This window comes from Oryzias melastigma, linkage group LG18 (genome assembly GCF_002922805.2).
Source record: "Oryzias melastigma strain HK-1 linkage group LG18, ASM292280v2, whole genome shotgun sequence".
Classification (NCBI taxonomy): Eukaryota; Metazoa; Chordata; class Actinopteri; order Beloniformes; family Adrianichthyidae; genus Oryzias; species Oryzias melastigma.
In genome coordinates, this window is record NC_050529.1 from 8561545 (window position 1) to 8584821 (window position 23277).

A 23277-nucleotide genomic window follows, 5' to 3' on the forward strand; every position below is an offset into this window, starting at 1 on the left:
TTCTGTCTTACAAACTGCTCTGACAAACCAGCCTTTAAGCAAGCTCAAGGCAATCATGTGTATTCTTATCAGCTTCAACCACTTGACAGAAACTATTGATGCTAGAACTGGATAACTGCAGCTCTCGAGAGCAGAGCGCGCCGGGCTGTTCAGGGAGCAACATTTAAAAATGTACGACTATTCCTTTTTTTTTAAAAATTATTTTATACGTTGAATTACTTAATCTGAGGTCTTTAACTGAAAGGTCCTGAACAATCTCAATATCAAGAACATCGTATGGAGGTTATTCTTAATTTATGAAATGGCAGTCCAGACTGGACAGGTATGATATTTTGAGCATTTCCACAATAAAATGGACCCATTCCTCCCATTTTTGGTCCCCTGTTGCTTGTAGGTCCATAGAAAAATGGAAATAAAAAGGGATTAAACGCCCATCATTTAAGGACGAAACTTTTTATTTGTTTGTTAACTTTTGCACTGGGTTTGGGAAATAAAACTCTCAAGGAGGTGTGTCTATAACACATGTTGACAGGAGTTTTGAGGTGAAAAGAAATCTCCTTATTTACCCACTGTCTCTAATTTGATCCAATTGGCTACTATGTTAAGGTTTTAGACCAAAATTTTACATTTTTACAGTTTGGTATTCAAAAATCTGTCATTTTTATTTGAAGTATTCTTAGTCTTTTGTGATTGGCTGGTAGGTGGACCCATGAGTAGATGCAACAAAACTCTTTCTTTACTTTGCCCCATCCAATTGGACCATTTTAGCACCATTTTGAGAAGGACAAATACCCAAATACTCTGGCAAATACCTTTCTCAATTCATGACTTTGGGCAGGGGCGGAGCCACAGGCAGCTCCCCCCCTAATTTTTTTAATTAATATTAGGGGAATTATTGACAAAAGTTAAGAAATTATCAATACAAGCTTCTTTAAGCATTGCTAAAATGAGAAAAGCAGCATATTTAAATAAAATTAAAATGTTCTAGCTCCGTCCCTGACTGTGGGTTCAACCCAATCATGCTTGATGGAACCATATACTATATCTATTCTTGGTGATTTTTACTAGATCTATTGTTGGTCATTTATTGGATTTTCTAATCATCAGCAAACAACCCAACACACACACAAAAAAAAAATACGGATTGGATTTGATCCTGTGTGATGACACAATCCCGCACCATGAGCAATCCAGCCCAAAGGATCCTTTCTCTTCACGTCCTGATTATTCAGAGCTCATTTGGTCAGGATGAGGGAGACCTAGCAGTCAAGTAGATGGCTGTGATTGTTGTACAGAAGCAACAAAAAGTGTGTGCCTGTGTGGGAAGAGTTCATTTATTGCACACACCAAACAAATTCAGGCTTTTTGAATCACAAGTTCAATCAGAACAATTATGTCTGATATGATTTCCTGCTGTGAAAGTTCAAGTGCTTTTCTGCTCGTGCTCTCGTACCCCGCTGGAAAGCTTTAGCGTGCTGTTTACATGATAATGCATTTTGTAGAACAAACAACAGCGACAAGGCTACTTTTCTTTTTTTTTTTTGCACTGGTGAGTAAAAAAGTACGCTGTAAGGGTTGTTTTCTTTTGTGCATAATTGGAGTAAATTGAGGAAAATCTACCTTGTAAAGAAAAAAAAAGTTTGATATTCTTGAATATCCCATTTTGAAACAGTTGTCTGTTTAAAACGGCAAAGTACATTAAATTCACCATTCTGCAGTGTGTTGTTTTTGGACATTGGGAGGAACTAGAAGAAACCCCAAGCATGCTCCACACAGAATTGGCTTTGAACCATTGTGCTGACCACTCCACCACTGCAAGGTTCGCCTTATATTTATGAATTATCAGTTGTGGAAAAACACAGAAAAAGTGTCTCTCCAGCATCAAAGAAGCTCCTTTAATGAAATGAATTGATTATTTTTGCAGAACTGAAAACAACGAGTGACCCGTTTCCATCTTGGATTCTCAATTTATTTTTAATTACATTTTCTTTTTTCGATTCATGAACTTTGACAGCAGATTTTTCCGATAAACGGAATGATGAGATTATACTCCATTTCCTGAAGTGTGTTTTCTGCTTGGAGTAGATAAATGGCAGCATTAGCTTGTGTCTCTGCCTGTGTTTTCGCTCTTATCCTGCAGATGATAAAACCTATAAAGTGTATTTGTTTGCAGAAAGAAGCATAATTCTGTGTTTTTCTGAATATCTAGTTGCATCAAATATCCTCTGACAATGGACAGACCTCTGGCTCCGGAGAGAACATCTTGTTGAAGAGTCTCATCTTGTTTGCGGGGAAATTGTTGATGTGTTTACGTGTTTCTATGGCGATCATATTGTGCTGCGCCTAAGACAATAATGAAAGCTCTGCAAGGCCGGAGGGGCACCGGAATAGTGCACGTCCTCGGCGCTTCGGCTTACCGCGGTTGAGTTACACAACCTGACGGCGGTGCTGAGAATGTTCCTTTACCCCCACCCAACCCTCACCCGCATCAGCTCGCCGAGTTTGAGACCTGCAAAGACGAGGGGGGGTTGTGAGCAAAGGGATGACACACGGAATGACAAAACTCCTGTGTCTGTCTGTCAGCCCCGCTCTTTATCCGACTGACATTTGCTGGCTCAGGCTCAGCCATGCTTTGGAGAGGAGGCAGGGATAAGAGGCAGACTCGGATGGCTTTTCGCCCCCTGCAACTCTTGTCTTGCACAGGATTCATAACAAAAATAAAATAAAATGTAGGGGGTGGGGTATATTTCCAAATCCTCATGATGTTTTTACTATGTCTTTAGGTACCCTAAAAACAGGAAAAGAACCCTAATATTATGGAGAAAATCACTAACAAGTAGTAAAATTATCTGTCCATGTGGCTAGTAATTTATACTCAACAAGAAATATTATATTAAAATAGAAACAAAGAGTTCAACTACGTTCAAAAGGGGAAAAAGAAACTAAAAATCCAATCTGATGAAAATTGTATTGGCGTTAACAGAGAGCTCTCAGCAATGGTACGGGGGTTGGGGCTGCTTCCCACTAGCGGTTATAACCAAGAGACCACTGGGAACCCTTTCTACCCCTTCGCTCTACCTCTCCAATTGTAGTGGCGGTTATAAGGGTAAGGTTTTCCTAATCATTTTTCAAGTGCGAACCCTCATGGCGTGGCAAGCACATAAGTTTACATTCAAATGTAAGTAACTTTTTGTTTTAGCACGACATTTTTAAAGCTATAAAACTGCTGTTGTTATTTTTTTCCAAGCGCTAGCAGCTCTGCGCCAACATAGCTGACTGGCGACTATTGATGATGTCATCGAGTGGGAGTAATGTCTGAATTTGATGACACTATTTTTCCATAACACTCTGTTTAGAGGGCTAAATTGAAGTGGGTCTTTGAAATTGAATGTTCTAAAGTTCAGTTGGTGTATTATTGTACGATTTGTGTACTGTCTTGATACACATAGTATAATGACAAGTGTATCGCAATACGTATTCTATCAAGAGACAAGTGTCATGATACGCATAGTATCCTGACATGTGTATCGCGATGCGTATTGCATCGAGATACACGTGTCATGATACTAATAGTCCCATGCCACGTGTATTGCGATACATATTGTACTGAGATGATACTACGTGTATCATGACCCATGTATCGCGATACGTAATGTATCGAGATACACTTGTTCTGATACACATATTACCATGACGCATGTATCGCGATATGTATAGTATCGAGATAAATATGTCCTGATTCACATAGTGTCATGATACATATATGGCGAAACATGTAGTATCGAGATACACGTGTCCTGATTCACATAGTATCATGACTCATGTATCGCGATATATATTGTATCAAGATAAATATGTCCTGATTCACATAGTATCATGATACATATATCACGGAGCGTGTAGTTTAGAGATACATGTGTCCTGATTCACATATTATGATGACGCATGTATCGCGATATGTGTTGTATCAAGATAAATATGTCCTGATTCACATAGTATCATGAGACTTGTATCGCGAAACGTATTGTATCGAGATACACGTGTCCTGATTCACATAGTATCATGTCACATGTATCGCGATACATATTGCATGGCTAGACTCTTGCTTCTAGACACATCTAGAAAAATATCCTGAAAGTCTAAAGACAAGGTTTTAAATCTTTTCACTTATCAAATAGTTTTTAGTGTAAGAGTTTCACATACTGCAGCAATTTCCATAAAAGCAAGCGCAGCACATTTCTGTCCGTACTGACCCCAAAGTATTGATGGATGGGACTTCACTGGAGACACTTTTGTCCACTTGAATCGAAAGAACAATGCCAGACTGCCTCATGCCGTTTAAAACTGATGAGCCAAAGCCTGCATGAGGAAGCAGAGGGGAGGTGTAGGTGTTAAATTGACTGGCGAGGAGAAAAAAAAAGAAAAGCATCTGCTTCGGCGTAGCTTAGCAGTTGTCTCAGACGCGCGCCTGCTACTGTTTCCAAACAAGAATACCTACTTCTTCACGCCGGGGGAGACTCACCTGCAAGGGGAATTCGTGAGATGGATAAAGATGGTTGCATAATTGTTGCATCGGCTTTCCAGGACCTTGATCTGTTCTTTTTTTTTTTTTTTTTTTGCGGGCATCTCCTAGTTAATATGTGGGCAGAGAACAAAAGAAAAAAAAGATGTGGCGTTATAGTCAGCAGCTGATCCAATGGCTGCAAGGCGAGAGAGGGTCCCAGGTGTAGTCGAGACTCAAGTAGCACTCCGTGATGGGGTGGTGGGGGGGCTGTGATTGAGGAGGGCAAAGGAGTGAAAAATAAGCACAAGGGCATCATGGGAGCTGGCTTTCCGTGTGACAAGCTGCCTGCCCGTACGCTTAGTTTCTGACAGCAGGAAAAGCAAGGAGACAGGACACCTGAACCCCCCTGACCTTTACCAAAGTGAAACTGAACTCAAGAGATGTGCAGCGGCAGCACCACTCTGCCCCCTCTAAGGACTTTGATCCGACTGTTAGACGTCAGCCGGAAGCTGGAGTGGTTTTTTAAAACGTACTTGCTGCAAACTGAAACATTCGATTGATGGAAACAAACCGGGTTTTCAGGAGAAGCGCTCCGACGAACACGCCGAGCATCAAAAGGAGGCTGTTCGGTCCCCCGGGCTTTACAGTAGGCCAGCAAAACCTTCACATCAGAGGGGAAAAGGACGCTTTCCTTTCCTGTTTTTTAGGATGGTTAAAGAACAAAAGTGACTAGAACCAGGTCAGTTCACCCCCATTATTTCAATGCAAATTGTTGATTCTTACTGTAACCCAGACCAGCCCATTATATCAGATCAACTCCTTCCACCTTTTCATCTGGTCACGCCAACTTCCTATATCAGCATTCAGGCCAGATCACCACTTCCTGTTTTGGCTGAACTAAAAAAAACCCAGATTGTGCCAAACTCCTGTAGAGTCATCTTTCAAAACCCTCTGTCAGCGTTAAACGACCCCCAACCTGATCTCTGATGACCATTCACTTCCCTGAATGGTGCTTGGGGAACTACCCACGAACCTTCAACTTAAAAGAACTCTGAGGAACAAAACCTTTGAAAAAGGAACCCTGAAAGAAATAACAGAATTCTAAAATGTATGCCATTACTTTTATTTCTATGCTCTCCGAATTGACTCAATAAATGGCCTCACAATTATCGTATTTCTGAAGTCATTTTGAATGCTCAAAAATTATAACCAGTTATTTATTTATGTTTTTAGTAACAGGAAGTATGAAATCTATGCCATTACTTATGTTTCTATGTTCTCTTAATAAACTCCAATATCAGATTGTCGTATTTCTAATGCCAGTTTGTACCCATTAGATTGTTACTCTTAAACAGGGCAAAATTTCATATTTAGAATCATCTTAATGACTTTTAAATCCTTTTTTTCAAATAAATGTTAGTACAGACAAATATAAAGTTAAAAAACATGAAAATCATCAAACCTAAAGAGTTTTCTGCCATAATAAAAAAAAAGAACAGGAATTATGAAATTTATGCCATTACTTTTACTTCTATGTTCTCAGAAAAAAGAGATTATTAGCATGTTTTTTTTCCTGAATAGTACTGTAGTAAACACATAAACAGAGAGAATGTTGGTATTTTGAAACTGTTGATTGACATTTAAAGACTTTTTTATCCAAATAAATGTCATTACAGCTGAATATTTAGTTGAAAAACATGAACTTCATCAAACCGAATGAGTTTTCTTCTATATCTAAAGCTTAGATCTCGAGGGTTTTTCATTAAATATAAAATTCTGCACATACGTGGATTTGATCAAACCCACTGAAAGTGGTTTAAACACCATCAGTATTGTTGTCAGTTTGAGTTTACCAAGCTTGATTGCTTGCAAAGCCCAGAGAAAATCAGCATTACCTCCAAACGCCCTTTCACTTTCTTCCTACAACAAATGTAAAGCTAAACTGTGCTTCTCCATCTTTCTAAAACACGCCTCCTTCCCATTCTTTTTCCCATCCTTTCAAGTCCCGCTTGCTAATTAATGAAGCTGTCAATCACAGTCTATGCAGCAGCAAGAGAAAAGCCGAATTCCCTAATTGAAGAACTTTCCTCCGCTTTCTCCAGAAAAGAAAAGCTTAAATAATATCTTTTTCACTCCCCGTCTCCTACAAATGTTAATAATTCCGTTCATATTCCCCCCTCCCTGATCGACACCAGTGGGAAAAGCAGGGGTTCCTAAATGAAGTTATCTTGCAGCATCATCTTTCACAGCAGGAAGTGCTTCATTTGCAGAGCATCCACACGCCGACTAAAAGAGGCTTTAAAAAAGAAAAAAAGTCTGTGGATAGTGGCTGTCAAATCGAAGAACTAGATACCAAAGAGACTTTTGGATCTCCGTTAGGCTGCAACTGCGAGACATCTTAAAGTAATTTGAGCACATGCTCTTTTAATGTTTCCGATTCACCAGCTGTGTGGTTGCAGCGGCCGCTGGAATCAGTCCTGCTTATAATCCATTCATTAACAGCTTTGAACTATCTCAACGATCCCATCGCTGAATGTTTCTCTTGATGGTTTCTTTGCGCCCCAATTTTTAGCAATTTTGAAGGAACATTTTGAAAATGTTTCCCAAGCTTTCTACTTTAGTTATATTTAGGATTAGTGCCACTGTTTCATTACATTTATCTGTGTATCCATATACATTTGAAACTTTTTTTTTTTTTACTTTGCAGCAGCTATACGTCTCACTTTTTCCACATTTATCTAGTTCAAATGCGTCTTATAAAACCTTCCACAGTCAATCCCCTTCTTTTTCTTTTTTTCAGAGAATAAAAATGATGCCACTGTAGCTGGGAAAGCAGTGGATTGGAGAAGAAGAATGAATTAGTCACCAAAACGTGGTTTGCTGCTTTAGCTGTTTTTAGAACTTGGCCATGTAGCTGAATAGAATGCAATTTTATTGGTATTTGCCAATTGAAAATTTTTGGACTTTAGCGGGTAGGGGGTGTAAGAAAATATCAATTCAGTGAAATATCACAATACTTTATTTGGGGATACTTGTATCGATTTTAAAATACTGCCAAGTAGTGCTGCGCAATATGGAAAAAATGATACATCACGATATAAATTTTTTTTTTATCACAATAGCGATATATACCACAATATGCCACAATAACGATATATATCATAATATGTCACAATATAAATATATATCACGATGTACCACAATAACGATATATATCACGATGTCACAATATAAATATATATCACGATGTACCACAATAACGATATATATCACAATATGCCACAATATCAATATATATCACGATGTGCCACAATAATGATATATATTACGATATGCCACAATAACGATATATATCACGATATACCACAATAAAGTATATTTCCAATTATTCTCTCAATAGAATTGACAAAAATGTCATTATCTACTTTTGTGACTTTTATTTTTTTATGTAAATATTTACATTTTTCTAAAATGCACTACAGTTTCAAGTTTCTTTGAAGGAAAACACATTTTTTCCACAGAAGTTCACCAATAAAAATAAATGAATAAAAATTATATGTATCGTCATATCGCCCAGCACTGCTGCCAAGGCTATATTTGATGATTATTTAAAAGCAAACATGTAGTTCAATCTTTTGTTTTCCACTTAAGTATTTTCTAAATGACCAAAATAAAAGCACCATGAATTTGCTTGAGTAAAAGAAACTTGTTTATGAGATACAGTTGCATGTATCATGTATGTTAAAATTTTTCTTTTGCAAAAAAAAAAAAAAAAATTAATATTAAGATAATTTTTAAGTCATTTAAAAAAAAAAGTGATAAATTGCCTGGTATGGGATATCAGGATATGTATCGTATCACGACGCATGTGTTGCAATAAATATTGCATCGCCAGACTCTTGCCAATAAACACGCCTAATAGTAGGGCTGTACCAAGTATCTAAATATTTGAATATCTGTGATCAGTTCCCGAAAAGTTAACTATGAATATGTGTGACTGATTCACAATTCATCTTTATAAATATAAGGGATGAAACAATTCACTTTACCCAGTATTCTGTTCAATGGTGTAACTCATAGTTCGGTTTTTAATTTAGAATTGTGGCATCTTTCATAAATATAGTAGTCAATGGTTAAAATACACTTCAACAAATGTAATATTCATTCAAATATTGAAGATAAGTATATAAACTAAACTAAACGTATGTGCTACGGTTAGCGGAAGTTAATACATCTTTCATTATTTGAGACTCCTAAGACATAAATGCTAATAAGTATTTTCCTTATTACCTAGTTAACCATTTTTTTAATGAAACTTCAATAGAAACTGATATGTTTTGAGTGAACCCATAGTAAGTTGTGAACTTCCACCTTCCTAACTTGAATCTTTCTCTACTACTGACTGGACTCTATGTCATTAATAAATCTCAAAGACTTGCTACAGTTTCCCTAATCACTTCAGTTCTGTTGAGTTTTTCCGTTTGTCTAATCACTGGCATGATCAGCAGACCTTGTTTATCGGCTGAGACTGACCCTCTGGTAACTCGGTGGTTACTTGCAGCATTTGATTACCCTGGGAACCATGTAGTATTGATCTCGTCATTGACAGGATTGCCAGACTTCACAGGGCTTGCAATAAGAAAGCACCTCTTGGCAAAAAAAAAATAAAATCCTCTCTTCAAAGCTAGCAACACTGTCACCCCATCTGTTGAAACATTTCCCACTAGGCTAAAACACCACACAAACACATCAAACCTGCATTATAGGTGGGTTGATGCAGTCAAATATGAATAAACAGCATTTTTGTGAAAGTCCGTCTTGGTGAAGAATAAATGTTATTTTTATTTATTGTTATTTCCTTGAATATAAAGGATGGATGGATGGATGGATGGATACATCGATAAAGATATATGGATAGATATATGGATGTTAGAATAAGATATAGATGGATGAATATAGATGGATAAATACAGATTGATGTTGGTGGTATAGATAAGTATAGATCAGGGTGTCCAAAGCCAGGCTTTGAGGCCGGCCTCCTGCTGGTTTTCCAGAAAGTGTTTAGCCAATAAGATTCATCAAATGCAGTTTGGTTGCAAAATAGGTAGGATCCCGGCCCTTTAGACCGGGATTTGGACACCCCTGTTATAGATGAATGGAAGTAGATGGATGGATCTATAAATACATGGATATAGATTGATATAGTTACAGATGAATGGATTTAGATAGATAGACAGATAGTTATAGATGGATGCAGAAAAATATAGATATGGTAGAGAGAGAGAGGAATAAAAAATATCAAACTGTATACATTTTATTTCTGGTTAATATTCTGAGTTTTTAACATAGGAGTCAATGAAAAATTGCTCCATTCTGACACCAGCCTCCAGTGGTCTTTTGAGGAACTGCAGCTTTTAGTTTCTAAGGGTTTATTTAAGATTTGGGCGTGGCTCCATCATAGTACGCACCATTTATTTTGAGCAGTAGAATTTATATTGGCACATATATAGGTGTAAATATCTATTAAATTAGCCTTGTATACTAAAATAAATAATTTGCAGACATAATTTAATCAGTGTTTAAAAACAGACTAAAGGAAAAAGAAATATGTCTTCCTGAGAGATGAGTGTTTTGAATCAGAGTAAGGCCTTTCAGACTTGTGTTTTTATGTTTGCATTATCTAATTCTCCACCTTTTTTGTTTGTTTTTTGATTGCATCTCCTGCTGTTCTCAATGTGTTTGTGTCTTTTAGACTGGCTCAGTATTGTCACTCTCCCTCCCTCTGTTCCTGCTCCCTTCCTCTTCTTTTTCTCACCCACTCCCCTCACTCTCTCTACAGTGACATTTATTAATTAAATATGGTGTCCTGCCGCAGGATGTGCTTCCCTTTCCACTATCTCCAGACACTAATAATTACATTGGCATTTAGCTCCATGATAAGCCGACCCTATGGCCTTTATGAAATGTTCCCAGGGCCCAGATACTGAGGAAAATATAGACTGATGCCAGGCTGTATATCGATCCATCTTCTCGCCTTCTTTTTTATCTTAAGAAAAGACACAGTTCATTAGAGTGATTAAAGAATTTTACTGCAGCACTAAACATCAGTTATAGGAGCTAGTTTATGTCTTCACATACACTTGCAACAAACATTTTTTTCTTAATGTTGCATGAACTAAAGTTACAAAAACGTTATGTTTATGGATTTAAGATGTACAATTTATGTTTTTGTACTATGGAGTATCTGATGATAGTTTCTTTTGGTAAATAGAAGACCCAAATATACTTATCTTGGTTTATTTTATGCATAATTCAACCAAATATCAAGTTTTAGTCTTCATTTCCACTGTTTACTTTAAAAATTTGAATTTTTAAAAGCACAAAAACCTTTCATGGACCTTATTATGACTAAGGTTCATGAAATCTGGAGATTTGATGACATATCGCTCCTGACTACCAGCAAAAATGCAAACTTGTCCTCTCTAGAGGACATTTAAAAAATATCTTCCAACCAGTGCGTAGTATTGATTTAGCTACTTTTCTTAAATACAGAGTAGATTTGTGGCTTTTCAGTGATACAAATGTGAACAGGCGGGACTCTGGAAATTGTAGTTTTTGTGTTGCTTTTTTTCTCTGTCTACTCATTCTCCCGCTAGCTTACTTTATCTTACTAGCTTACATTACTGGTGTAACAAAAACTGTAAACAATATCAGAGCTACCCAGCCGTACAGTTTTGAGCCAGATGCCAGCTCGGGCGAGGAAAACAAAGACCTACATCAGGCATGTCCAAAGTCCGGCCCTGGACCAAATGTGGCCCACATGAAAAAGACCCGGAGTCTCCTGTCATAAAATCAATAACTTCCAGCCCTCAGCACTTTCTTAAATCTTCTTGATATAAGCCATTTTAAACTTGTGGCAACACTCTAGCCCTTTTTTTGACACTTTGTAGCTCATTTAAAATGAACTGAACTGTAAAATAAAAACTTGAAAGAGGCCCGCTGCTCTGGTGATAAGTAGAAATTAGGATATTTTTCTCAGTAGAAAAATAAAACATCTGTGTCTGGCTAATATTTGAGATATTGTCTGAAGTTCAATATCAAGAGATACTACAAGACAATCCAGGCTAACAACACCAAGCTAACTGTGAAATTCACAGTAATTTTAAAAATGCTGTTTTTTTTTTTTTTTTTTGTAGTACACGAATAACTTGAAAGTATGCCATTGAAATGACATTTTCATTTAATATTCTATTGGCATCTGAAATTATACGAGTTCAAAGAATACCAACTGAATGATTGAGCGTAAATATTCACCTCATCAATTCTCTATGGAGCTATTTTGGGACAATGTTTTTTGAAATTCAAATAAAACAAATTGAAAAAAATATTGGTGTTTGGCCAAAAACAATTTAAAATGTCCAAAATTTTTTGCAATTCTAAAATAATTCAATTATTTTTACTTTCACTTGTTTTGTTTTTTGGGTTTCAAACTCAAAATTTTAGTTTCAAAACTTTTTTTTTTTTGGTTTTTTGATTCTGAAAATTTGAGTTTCAAAACTTTTGGCCCGTGTTGTGGTGCGTTAGGGCGGGGCTAACACGAAGGACCAATCAAAATCAATTAGGGTGGTAACTTCAGTCTCCGTGTATTCACTGACTCTGAGAACTATCATAATTGCAGTCAAATATTGGCTGTTTTGTCTGTACTATCATAATCGAATAGTCATAGTTTTTTTAATACATAGCTACATTTCATATGGCAAAAAAATACATTTTTATTTGGGTTTGATAAGTCTGGCCCTGTGTGAGAAGTTTTGACACCCCTGATGATTATAGATTTAGTGGACGACTAAAAATGCCAAAGGATCGTGTTAAAAAAACCCAAACACAATTTTTGTTTTAGTGGATTTTTAAGTTTTTAGTTTCAGTCAAAATCTCCAAACTATGACACCAGGTGATGCATAAAAAGACGCTATCTGAATATCCATTGTCTGATAGGCTCATCTGCGTCAGTAATTTTCAGCTGGATTAGGTCTGAATAAATCTTAAGTAATGTTAGTCAAAAAGCTTTTGGAGTATTAGCTTTGATTAACCTTTATATAATTACTTTGCCTCAGGTGGGCTAATCAGTCTGGTACAGTGCAAGATGATTATGTGGCTTATCGGCTTCAGCTGCATCAACCCATGCTTTATTCACAATTACTGTAAATAAGCGCCGAGCTTACAAAAGTCTTCTCTGTAAGTTTTTCATAAAGCCTCTTTAGTTGTCTCATTTTCTCACAATATTCCACTAGCTTTGGATTAAGACAATTTTTCTTTTTTTTTTTTTTATCTTTTTGTTTTAAACTTTTAAACAATTCATACTTTAGACCTCCAGTTTTGTCTCCTTTGCTTCAAAAATATTTTTTTTTATTTTTCTTAACTATCTGGCATATTCTTAGAAGATAGAATCATGCTGTTGCTTCACAAAGCAAAAGTGGTGCAATCACTCGATGTGCCTGAAAAACCTCTGATTATGGAAATCAAATATAAAACCCAGGCTTGCACGCGCTGCTGGGGAGCATCGCTGAAATGACGAGATGATTTCTTTTGTAAGATCCACCTGGGTTTTAAATTTGGCTTCATTGTTGGCGAGGATAAACAGTGTTCTTAATGCCAAATTTTACATTTTTAGCCTTTTTATTTCCTTCCACCATTTTGATTGAGGTTTCATTTGTTATGTAGCTAAAAAAAAAAAAGCTCTAGTTGATGCACTTTTGTATAGATGCTTTATTGAAGCAAAGCTTACGCCAAAAACATTCAAAATGTTGACTAAAACCTTAGTTACAACTAGGTCGTAGAGAACTAGGTAATACTGTGAAGGGATAATCCATAGACAACCTATAGAGAAAACTGGACATAGTATCCCTTTCTCCCTTTCCGTTCCAAACAGGAAGTACCCGCTGGTCCCAGAAAGCCAAAATCCCATAGACTTCTACTGAAAAGTAAACAACTGTTACTTAGTCATTCTGTTTGTCAGAATAACCATTGTTGCTTAGGTGTATCTTTTTAACATAATTTTGTTTTCATGATATATTTTCTTTATCACAAGTTATTCAAGCTATTAACTGGCCAATCAGATGCCTCCACCTTGAACATTCGAAATGTCTTTATTGACAGATTCTGTGGCTTTCCAACAAACTCACTCCTGATTATTGAGAGTGGTTTCCATAGAAATGATGACTCAGACTCACTCGGACCAATCGCTGCTTACTAACCTCGTCTGGTCCCAAAATGGCAACGTCCGTACCGCGGTAAATGGCGACTGAATTGATATCATGCCGCCAGAACCCGAGGTAAGGCACTTCCTATTGGTGACGTCACAGCCTTTGTTTGTCCATCTCTATTTATGTCAATTGGAAAATATCTATGCATTTTTTTTTCTATGGGCATGCTGCTAGCGACAAGTTGTAGGGAACACTTGGTACACATAAGGGTAAAGTGAGGGTGAAGTAGGTAGATGGACTTGTATGCTGTTCATGTGATTAGTATGCCAGTATCATCTAGAAACGGGTATCACGGTGGTTCATAGCAGCTCAGATTAAACGAGTGAAGCAATGGATCTGAGCTTCATCTTTAAAAAATAGTGAAAATTGTTCTGGTATAATTTTGGGATATATCGCAATACATATTGTATTGTGAGGCGTGTATCGTGATACATATTGTATAACCAGACTGTATCGTGTAACCAGACTCTTGCCAATACACCACACACACAACAACACTATAGTACATTTTCATGATGTCCCTTCTTGAGTTTGTCGTAGGACACACCTGCGCTCCCCTGCACTCTATGCGCCCGAACAACCCTAAAAATCCACCACTAAGTGACTAAGGCTTCATGCTTTAGTGTTTTGTTGAGGCAAAGCAACTAAATAAAGAAGCATGTTTGTCCATTTGATAGTAGGTACACACATGTGCATATTTTTATTTCTGCCTGCTTTGCATTTTCTATCACTACAAATGCTGATGAATGTATATATGTGTATATTTCCCACTTTTGTTACACCTCTGCGCTGTTAGCAAGGTAGTGTCAGGGGCAAAAGAAGTGCTACACAGTTGAGTGAGTCCTAATTGCCATTAATCACAGTAGGCCATCTGTCAGTTAGCTGATTCTACAATACTCTCTCTGTGGGGAAGTACACAGCAGTTCTGCTCTGGTATTTATAAACAGGCCTCTCAGCATTTTAAGATTCATTTCAAAAACGCTGGGATACAAGAAGGAAAGGATCTACTAAAAGTGGATTCCCCTTCCTCGTCGCTGTATTGGTAATAGGGACGGAACAATTCACTTTCCACACGATTCGGTTCAAACCTCGATTTTTGGGTCACGTTTGATGAACGATTTGTGCATTACAGAACAATAACAGAGAACTAAGAATACAGATGAAAGAATGTTTTAAATTATACGTTCATTCATTCTAAATGTACTTGATACTTTTAACATAAATATATGCAGAAGGGAAGCAGCAATTTGCTTTTTTCTTGATTTCGTTCAATGGTATAAGATATGGTCACTTTTAAACTTAAAATTGTGGCACTCTTATTTCTTATGCAATGTATTTTTACATAAAATATATTCTATACTGTTCTCTCACACTATTATATGCTACCATCTATGTTGGAAATATGGGGATATGATCATCAGACCAATACAAAACCAAACCGCAAGGAAAGTTCTCCATTTAACAAACAATCTATTAAACCTATTTTTGTTGTTGTTTTTTGTTTAAAGCTCTAAAATTTTTTAGTCTACATGGTCTAAATGGTGCAGTTTAAAACTTTTTTGGATGATTTTTCTGGTATAAAGTTTTACTTTTCTTTTGATGATTATATAAGTGAAGTGCGTTTGACATCGTGCTGGATGCCAACTGCTGATTGAAAAAAAGGGGACGAAATTTAACTTGAAACGTGTAGAAACCCTGTGCATTAATAATGTAATATAACAAGGGCCTGTTTCAAAAACATGCAGTGTTTTTGTTAATTTTTTGGAATAGTTGGAATATTTTTACTTAAATGAAAACATTGGTCCATCCCTATATCACTGTTCATTTTTCACTTTCTCTTTTTTTTTTTTTTTGTAACAGCGCACTGTGTTCTGTATCCTGATTGGCTGTAGACAATTGTGAATATGTCCTTCATTTCTTGTCTCCTGTACACAATTATTTTAACTTTACAAGTCTGCACAAATCCTTGATCGTGGCTATTCTTTGTTTTCCTTCTATAGTACTAGACATTTTTCTCTATGAAAACAAACATTTTTAATTTAATTGAGTGTATTTAAGATATATACAGATATAAAAACATAGACCTACTACGAACAGCAGTCTCATGCCCGTATCATAATACCTTTAGCCACTGCTAGTTTTTAGCATTTGTCCTAAACTGGGCTTTTTTTGTTGTATAATTACAGAGATATGTAAAACGAGGATTCCAGAAATAGAACAAAAAAAAAACAATCGTTAAAATTACATACAACAGTTTAAAAGACACAGGGTCACATCAAAAGGATAAAAACACACCAAATCAACCTGGTAAAACATGTGGACAACACTTGAGAGTTTAAACAAGAGAGAAAAGTGTGAAAAAGTGTGTAGTGAGGGGGTTTTATAGTCTTAAAACACCAAAAACCCTACTTTGCGGACCTCACTTATCACTGTTTTTTCGGAATGTAACTCCCACGATAAATGAAGAAACACCGTCTTCAAAAATAACGTTTTATTGAGTCTTCCTCCTGTGTAAAATATCTATAGACAGTTTAAAAATGTCCTTTTACACTAGATTTAAGTTAGGACCAAAAAAAATTGGACGCTAACTTCAGCGATAGATAGATATTGTTGGACGTTATATCGGTTCATTGCCCAGAAACGGTTGGAAAACAATGCTTTACTCTTTCAAATGAACATGACATTGAGTATTTTTGGCTTAGAGTCAAACTCTAAACTTTGCAGAGGAGATATGTGACAGAAAGCAATTTCAGTCTTTCCACATTGGTCTTACTTTTTAGACTTGGGTGTGTAGTGTGTGTCTGCTTCTTTTATATGCCGTATGTGCTTTAGTACTAATATTGTGTGGGAGAGATAATGACTCTGCCTCGTGTGTGTTTATGGGAATGGATTTTTCATCTTTTTGTTTGTGCCGTTTCCACATATTTGCAAGCCAATACATTCATGACTCCGACTAGCAGTCCAATATTCTCATACCAGGTAGATATAAAGGGGTATTTGTGGAACGGGGCTGCTGGGACTCGCTGGATCTTTCAAATAACAAAGCTAGCTATAAAACCATGTTGTTTGATCTTCCCTCTATTGTAAGACAATATCTTTGCATACTGTGTTATCAACCCATGTGTTAGTTTGACTGTATGAAATGTAGATTTGATTTTGCCGAAGCTGTTGGGGGAATTCTTGTGCAGCAAGTTGAATTTCTTTGAGGCTTCAGTTAATACAAGCGATGGTTCTTAGTCTCAGCAATGTTGGCTAGATTTTGTTTTTTTCTTTTTTCTAAGGAAAGTCGAACACGTCTATTCTACTCTTAGATGTTTAAGATCACATTTTGTAATATAGATACCCCGTTTTTATGGTTCTGTCGTAGTTGTAATTGCTATGTACTATATGTTTGTGGTGGTCCAAAGACGACTATATCTTAGACTTCGTCATACAAAGTATCAAACACGTACTTGAAAAAATTACTACCTTCAGTACAGCTGCACTTCATAGAGTATCTACTAGTTCTTTCTTACAATAACAAGTTAAGTTTCTTGTTTAGTCTTTTACTTATTTTACGCTTTATAAGAGAAATCGACCAACATACAGCCTAGTTTAAGAACAACTATATGCACTGTTACTGAGTATCTTCCAATAGTAACCGTGGTTCTATTGGAGTATTTTTTGCATGGACGGGAGTTTAAAAGAGATGGAATGGTGATGGGTAAAATGGGGTTCATTTGGCAGGAAAAAACAAAATGGCGCAATATTCATGGCCACGAAATAAAACATTTCAAGATGAAAAGAAGTTATCACTACAGCAGTACGGTATTATTGAAACAGTAAAGGCAATACAGTTGATTTTTTTTTTTTTTTTTACTTTGAGAGTTTAAACAAGAGCTAAAAGTGTGAAAACATTTATGTCTGTCTAAGAAATGTGTATAAAGTGTGTAGGGAGGGGTTCTACAGCCTTAAAACCTCTACATTAATTGTAAAAGAGAAATTGGACTACACAGCGAGTTTCACCAATTGCGGGTTATTTTTAGGGGTAACTCCCACAATTAATGATGGACCACTATGTACAGTACTATCGATTAGCATATGGAAAGGGGGTTGACCAGTGGAACTTCCGTTCTTGTTCCTCTATTTGTGGAAAAAACTTTTATCCAAAAGTACAACTTGAATAAGAGTTTTTCTTTTTTATTGTGCCTTTATTAATGTTGGAGTTTATAGAAAATATGATAAATGATATTAGACATTTTTTTGTTAAAATCTTTAAGTTTCTTTTGTTGTCAGCTGTCTGCGTCTTTGCTTTACCTCACTTGCAAAACAGTTTTAGAAGTCATTTAACATTGAGAGTGCTTCCCCCTAAACAATTAACTTCAGCCTCAAACAACATGCATACTTAGCTGATTGTTTCTCGTATAAACGCATCTGAAATTAGCTTAGAGAGGATTACACGGGCCCAGAAAGCTGTGCACCATTCACGCCTGCAATGATTCAGTGCACCTGCTTTTCTAGTTCATGTGTCCCGATCCGCAGACGTGTTTATTAGCTTAGCTTAATTGTGTGTAGTAGCTAAAGGTCAGCGTGTGCTTGTGATATATTACTGCCAAAAAGGCTTCCGGGCATCACCGTTTCAGATGAATAAACATCGAAAGCCGTACCAGCTTCCACACCTCTGTCACCACCCTTTACCTTCCAGTGTGCAGCCATGTCACATCTTTCCCACTTTCTTTTTTTCACAACCCCTTGTTGTTGTTTTTTTTTTTTTTTTTTGGCCTCGCCCTGGGTCCTGTGAGTGATAGGCGCTCGCTGGTATGTGGCGCCTCACTAACTTCCATTTCAGCTGGCAAAATGCTTCAGATTAATTGCCTTTTCCCTGTGGGAGCGCATGTTTATTGAGATAGGAGAAATGATGCGTTTGTCCTCCGGTGAATTAAATCATGCTGCGCATATCCAAATAACCCAAACCTTTTTCTTGATTAATGGTATTTGACATGTATAGGCTTAAACTTTTTCCACTGAAAACTTATTGAGAGCCTCAATGGAAGGTGACTAGAATAGATAAACACATCGTCAACTCTCTGAAGAGATGGTAACAAATCTCGTAAATTATTTACGCTTGGGTCCAGACATTTCTCTTAAAAAATAAAAAATAAATAAGTGCAGCCTTGTTATTGTTCTGCATATCTAATTGTGTTCAAATTGCAGGCATCTGGACTTAAAGTCTTCTGGGAGCAGTTCAGTCATGGCATTATTGCATCTGGACTTTAAGTCTTACAGGAAGAATTGAATCTTGAGTCATGGCATCATGTTATCTGGACCTAGAGTCTTCTAAGAAAAGTTGAGTCTTGAGTCATGGCATCATGTTGTCTGGACCTAGAGTCTTCTGAGAAGAGTTGAGTCTTGAGTCGTGGCATCTGAACTTGGAGTGTTCTAGGAGGAGTTGAGTCTTGGTATCTGGTCTTAGTCTTCTGTGAAGTCTTGAGTCATGCCATCATTCCATCTGAACTTAAAGTCTTCTAGAAGCAATTTAGTCATGGCATCATTGCATTTAGACGTTGAGTCTTATGAAAAGACTTGAGTCATGGCATCATGTTATCTGGACATAAGGTTTTCTGAGAAGAGTTGATTCATGACATCTGGTCCTAAAGTTTTCTTGAAACAGTTGAGTCATGACATCTAGTACTAAGTCTACTTGAAGACTTGAGTCATGACATCATTGCGTCTGGACTCAAAGTCTTCTGAGAAGAGTTGAGTTACAGCATCTGGACTCTTACTGAAAGGACTTAAACCTCGAGTCATGGCATTGTAGCATCTGGACCTAACGTTTTAGAGACTTGAAGAGAGTTAAAGACTTCAAAAGAGTTGTGTCATGCCATCAGGAACTCAAGAAGACTTGAGACTTGAATCATGGCATCATTACATCTTGACTTTAATTTTTCTTAGAACATTTTAAGTCCAGATACTATGACTCAACTTTAAGACAGTGAATAATTCAGACTGCAGATATTAGGAGTTCAAACATATTGTATGTAAATTACCATTCTATATTTAATGCACGGCCCATAAATGTATTGATATAACATTACAGGAAATTTGCTATAAATCACAAACTGAAAGACAGTTGCTCTGTGACACAAGCAGCCAAAGCAACACAAAAAACATTTTCTGAATGTAATAAAATATGTTTATTTGGGCTTCAGAACAGCTGAATAGCAAACAACCCATAAGAGCATACACTCCTGTGCTGTCTGTGACATTAAGTTGACATAACCAATGTGTTGAATGCATTTGAATGTCTTGTTTCATCGTCACTGATCCCTCCACTGCCATTTAGCCCACTAATCAGCTTCATATCAGGTCCTATTGCAGACACTTTGCAGGTTGTATCACTGTCTATTTCAGGGGAGTCTATGGACTTATCTACAATTTTTGAGACTGAGCAAGCAAGACCAGTATGTCAACTGACTTAATTGGAAGCTTCTTGACCTGTCCTGTTCAAACTATTGATCTATCTCTCAAAATATACTTTTAGAACATCCAAAGCATTTTTATCCATCCACACACACATTCACACACTGATGGCAGATCCATTGCCATACATGGCATCGAATTTTCAAAATGTGGTCGGACACACCTCCACAAAGCTTAAATAGGCCTCGTTTTTCTATGTCTGATGCAAGAGTGATTTGATTTTGACACGGCTAATATATTCTTTTGGCACCGTTCCCTCAAAGGTTAGAGATGACAGCGTTCTGGAGGTAAACAGTTTGAATTTGCATGCCAAAGTTCACCAAAGTGGCAGGCATGAATTTTTTTTTTTTTTTTTTAACCTCTTGCAGTGAACCCAGCTTTTGCGGAAATTTTACTGACAGAATAAATAATTCGATGGAGCTTTGTAGAACACAAGCCCTTGGAACCATTCCCTGTATGTGGCATTTTGCCGTGAGTCATTCCCACCGCTTGCTTCCACCAGCGCTCTGAAAGGGACGATGGCTAGGAGCAGGAAGACGGGGAAAACAAAGCATCTATGTCTCTGCTGGCTGGGCGCCGTAACCCCAGCACAGTTTAGCAACCAGAGGAAACGATAAGCTGCAAACAAGGGGAAATTTGTTTTTCTTCCAGTCAAATGTGCGAAAGCTTGATTAGTCCTGAGTAATAAACGTGGTTGTCACAACACAAATTACCTCCTCATAACACTCTCCTTTGTGGAGCGTGCTCTGGAGTTTCCCGAACCGCCAGCAGATTTCTGTCGGAGCACAAGTTGATAAACCGCACGTTTTTCCATCCGACAGCCGGGGATTAAAAGAAAGTGTCCGTGGCTCTTCATCTCCCGAACCGGGGACGTGGAACGCACCAGATACCATCCTTTCATTTCCTCTCTTCCAGATAAAGAGATGAGAGACGGGGGGGGAGGTGTGGGAGGACGAAAGTGAGGCCTATTGGCGGGCGGCAGCAATCGAGTCCCTTCACTAAGCCACAGCGAGAATCTGCACAAATAACCCACTCCTCTGATAAGAAGCTAGTTTATTTTCATAGACAAAAAAACACACTGGGTTCAGAGTAGATTTCACCCCGCGCCTGGCTTATCTCAGTGTCGCTCCACCATAGAATGTGAATCTTGTGGCCTGAAACCTGGTAGTCTGTGTTTTATTAGAGCCTAAAAAAGGACTGAAATCCATACAGGCTAAAAGTGAATGGATTTTATTTGAAGTAGCATCGTAAATGTGTCCAAGACTTAGTGTAATTTTGCTTTTTTTTAATTAATCATTCAAAATAGCATCAGGAAATTGAAATGATTATACAATTTTTTTATCAAATTGAGGTGAAATGTTTAAATACGAGCCTCAGTGGACGGACGTTCTAGGGTGTATTTAGAGTGGACACATTTGGTTCGCTTGAGGTCTGATAACCTGGAATAAATTCTCAATCTGAATGCACTGAAGCTGACCCTGGTCCCGGACCAGGAACCCCTCTCTTTTGAGGTGGTCTCATTTCTTTACCAATGGAGCTGAGCTTCAGTTCACTCTGGCTTTCCTTAGTCTGAATACAATCTGTGCTCGAAGCGGAACAACTGGACCAAAATGGCTACCATATCCAGGCTTTATTTGTCGTAAACAGAGAGTTGCGGACAAACGTGGAGCTACAATGCAACAGCAAGTCATTAAAATGTGGTGAGATGAATGCAGGCTGGTACACATTTGTTCTCACACTTTTTACCCGACAATCTATACGTCACAAACACGTGTCAGTGTCCACCGTACCAAATTAGTGTTGTACCTGATATTGATACAGAAAATTGGTCAAATATAGAGTTTGAATAAGTGAACTATCTCAACAAGGATTGCAAAGCACAACACTTTCATTATTCTTTTACTTGTTGCTTTGCCCCGCCCTCATAACTCCTGACCGGTGACTAAAGTTGTCGTGTGGTTTTGTATACAGACTATAGTTCAAAACAGAAATCTCCGGTAGACACCGGTTTCAATTCAGACCAAACCCAAAGTTCAGGAGTAGATTTGGACCAAATTAAGCGGACTTGGTCTGGACCAATGAACTTTACCAATCTTTCTTCAAGCCTTGGCTACTATAATCACGTTACCTTCACATTTACTCACAAAAATCGATTGTATTGATTTTATTTATGGTGAAAGTTGCGCTGAGAGCGGTGTTATTGCAACTCTCAATTTCAATAAGGGTTAATTGCCTAATTTTGGATTCATGATGCGTTTCTTAGGCTTCATGACACAAAAGTTATATTTGATTTCAGCTGAATTTATTTGATCCTATGTTTGTTAAATATTTGAAAAATGCTAGATAAAAGAAAAAAATCACAAATTAGGGTTTAATCTTGAAGACTTTTCATCATGTTTGATCTAAGTCACCAAGCACAATCACGAACGACTTCCTTAACCCTTGTGCTATCCTAGTCATGTTTACAATAAAAGTGGGGTCATCTGGACCCCGCAAGACAGAGCACTGAACTGTGAAGTGATCTGGGAGAAAAACAAGCAAGACAAACAACAACAAAAAGACACATTAAAACAAGCTCCAACCAGTTTATCCATAATTCTAAAGTTTTTTTTGTATCTCTTCATACTTTTTTTCTGTGTAACAAAACATTTCATTTGGCTAAACTACTTGTTTAATAAACAAAGTACAAAGTCTTGCAATCATTTAGCTAACATCACCACATGCTATTAGCAAGTTAGCTCTTTAAAATTGGCAATTTTGTCAGCCTTGTTATTATCACAGCTGATTTTAGTTTGCTGCTGTACTAAAGTGCTAATATGTTTACGCATGAATGTGGTGCAATTAATTCTCTATGTGTGAAGAATTCTAACCAGCCACGTCACTATTTAGTTACATAAAAAGCTCAGATTTCCAAATGAAAACTGTATCAGAGAGAAGCGTGTGCCACGGCTTAGCTTGTGACAGATTTGACCTTTTCAGAGAGAGGCAGACAGACTGACTTTTATGATGTTTGACTGCTGCCTAACTGAGCAGCTGCAGTCACCAATGAGC

At 37.3% G+C, this 23277-nt stretch overlaps 1 protein-coding gene and 1 long non-coding RNA gene across 4 annotated transcripts in view; one reads left to right on the forward strand and one right to left on the reverse strand.

Annotated features, from left to right (window-relative positions):
* LOC112156334 (glucosidase 2 subunit beta) overlaps nt 1-23277 on the forward strand; it is a 167222-nt gene that overhangs the window by 30633 nt on the left and 113312 nt on the right. The gene's annotated exons all lie outside the window — the stretch shown is intronic.
* Nucleotides 4254-5340, reverse strand: LOC118600009. The gene is made up of 2 exons (XR_004949574.1): nt 4523-5340; nt 4254-4359 (listed from the first exon to the last, which is right to left on the reverse strand). It is a non-coding gene; the product is annotated as an uncharacterized LOC118600009 (long non-coding RNA).